Source organism: Elephantulus edwardii, unplaced genomic scaffold (assembly GCF_000299155.1).
Source record: "Elephantulus edwardii isolate Elephantulus edwardi_28Jun2011 unplaced genomic scaffold, EleEdw1.0 scaffold00179, whole genome shotgun sequence".
NCBI lineage: Eukaryota > Metazoa > Chordata > Mammalia > Macroscelidea > Macroscelididae > Elephantulus > Elephantulus edwardii.
Genome location: NW_006399929.1, coordinates 192,534 through 195,183, shown reverse-complemented (window position 1 = coordinate 195,183; position 2,650 = coordinate 192,534).

Sequence of the window (2,650 nt, the reverse complement as noted above, 5' to 3'; positions counted from 1 at the left end):
TGTTCCTTTGACTTCCTCAGATTTTCTGAGTTTACAAGTTTTAAACAATGTTTGGTTAAAATTTACTGTTCCTAGTAATAAAATGCCTCAAGGGTGAAAAATGTTCATTGCATATATATTGTGAGAAATTGCCAAAATTTAAAGTAGGCCAATATGTTTTCTCTCTCTTTCTAAAAATTCTAAGTCATTCAGGCCTGCTGGTTTCCAACTGACAGGAAAGAAAGAATCTGTGGCTGTTCATGACTTGACCTGTTATTCTTTCTAGGAATATATGGACTTTAAAAGTTAGTATATAAGGCAATACTTAACCTAAAAGAAAGAAGCTTTAATATTTCAGGGATAGGGTCAGAAGGAGGTGAGAAGGCTGTTTTTGCAGATCTCCTTTTTAATAAATTTATAGTGTTGTCTACCTGGGCTTATGAAACTCATAGAAAAAACCCAATATGATAAAATAGTGATCTGACTGTCAGGAAATGCCTTGAAAATGTAAAAGAGATCACAAAAGGAGAAGAAAGCAGAGGAAAAGTAAATTAGATATAGAAGAAAGAGATCACAACAGCAGGAGAGTGCAAAGGAAATGGACTCTAAAGGACTATGTCCTAGTTTTAAAATAGACAAAGGTGGTGTCTGCATGTTACTAAACAACAAATAGATTTAGTTTAAAAAAATATTTATTTATTAGTTAGATTTTACTCTTGCTACCTTATTTTAACAAAATTAAACTGATTTCAGTCTTTTAGTCTCTTCATTTCTTTTCCACATTTTCAATTTGCTTTTGAATTTTTCCCAGTTGTATCTTTCCACATATTTATTTTGGATCTTACTTCAATTCTAGAAGCCCTGGTGGCATGGGGGTTAAACATTAGATTATTGATCTGAAAGGTTAGCAGTTCAAATCTTTCAGCTGTTTGGTGGAAGAAAGGACGTGGCAATCAGCTTCTACAAAGTTCACAGCCCTGCAAACCCTATGCCTCAGTTCCACCATATCCTATAGTGTTGCTATGAGTACCAATGAATTTATGATAATGAGTTGTAAGAAGATGCCATAAGTAAAATTAATTATAGTCCTCATAATAATAATCAATTCTAGATAACGAGAATAGGATCCACAAAAGTTAGATCAGCTTGTACCTATAGTGGCCTCAACTTTAAACAAGACATACATTTATTAAAAAGTAATCCAATAATATGAAGGATGATTATTGTGATGATCTGTGTGATAGATTCTATTGTTAACAATTCTAAGTTTTTTACACACTCTAAAGTTTGAGTTTCTACTCTAGGGGCTTAGTGGTAAGAAGTTGAACTGCAAACCCAAAGGCAGGTGGTTTAAATCCACCAGTTACTCCATGGGGGAAAGATGGACAATTTATAGTTTCTGAAAATCTGCTGCAAGTTCAGCCAAGAGTCATTTTTGCTGTGATAGTACATAGTAGCAGCCACCATGACAACTCTACTTAGTGTATTGAGTGGAAGGAAGGAAGGAAGGAGAAAAGGAAAAAGGAAGGAAGGAAGGAAGGAAAGGCATTAAGGCATGTCTTCAGAAGAGACTCAAATTTAGACTGGAAAAAAAAGAAAACAAAACAAGGAGAAGAAAAGATGAAGTAAAAAAGCTGAACAGATTTCAAAGGGCAGCTGAACATAAAACAAAGTATAACAATGAAATATTCAAGAAGTTGGAGTTAAGCAATCAAAAGGGAAGAGTATGCTCAGCATTAATCAAGCTGAAAGAACTGAAGAACAAATTCAACTCTTGAGTGGTAACACTAAAGGATTCTTTGAGGAAAATTTTGAAAGATTCAGGAAGCATCCAAGAGAACTGGAATGAATACAGAATCTCTGTATGAAAAAAAGAACTAATAAACACTGAACCATATCAGGAAGTAGCATATGACCAAGAACCAATTGTACTAAAGGAAGAAGTACAAACTACAATGAAGTATTTGCAAAAATTAAGGTCTCCGGAATTGATGAAATGCCAATTGAGCTGTTTGAAGAAACAAATGCAACCCTGGACATCCTCATCAATCTCTGCCACAAATGTAGAAGATCTGGCCAACTGAGAGGAAGAGATCTATATTTGTTCTCATTCCCCAGGAAAAATGTGATTCAACAGACTCTGAAATTTATCTAACAACATTCTTAGTATCACATGCAAGTAAATAAAATCTTGCAGAAGACTACAAAAAAGAAGAAAAAAAAAAGACTGGAACAGTATCTCAACAGGCAATTTCCAGAAATTCAAGCTGGATTCAAAAGAGGCTGTGGTTGTTGTTCTTGTTGCTATGTGCCATCTAGTTGCTTACGACTCATAGTAACCCTATGTACGAGAGCCCTAAACGCCGTTCTGAACTGTACCAACCTTGCCGTCTGAAACACATTCATTCCCACCACTCCACTCACAGAATAGATCCATCTCATTGAGGGTCTTCCTTTCCTGCACCGTCTCTCCACTCTTCCAAATATGATGTCCCTCTCCAAGGACCAGTCCCTCCTTCAACATACCCAAAGTATGTAAGATGAAGCTTCAGAATTCTTGACTCCAAGGAGCATTCTGGCTTCACCCTCTCCAGGACAAACCTGTTTGTTCTCCTAGCAGTCCATGGTATATTCAATACTCTTCTCCAGCACCACAGCTCAAAGGCATCAA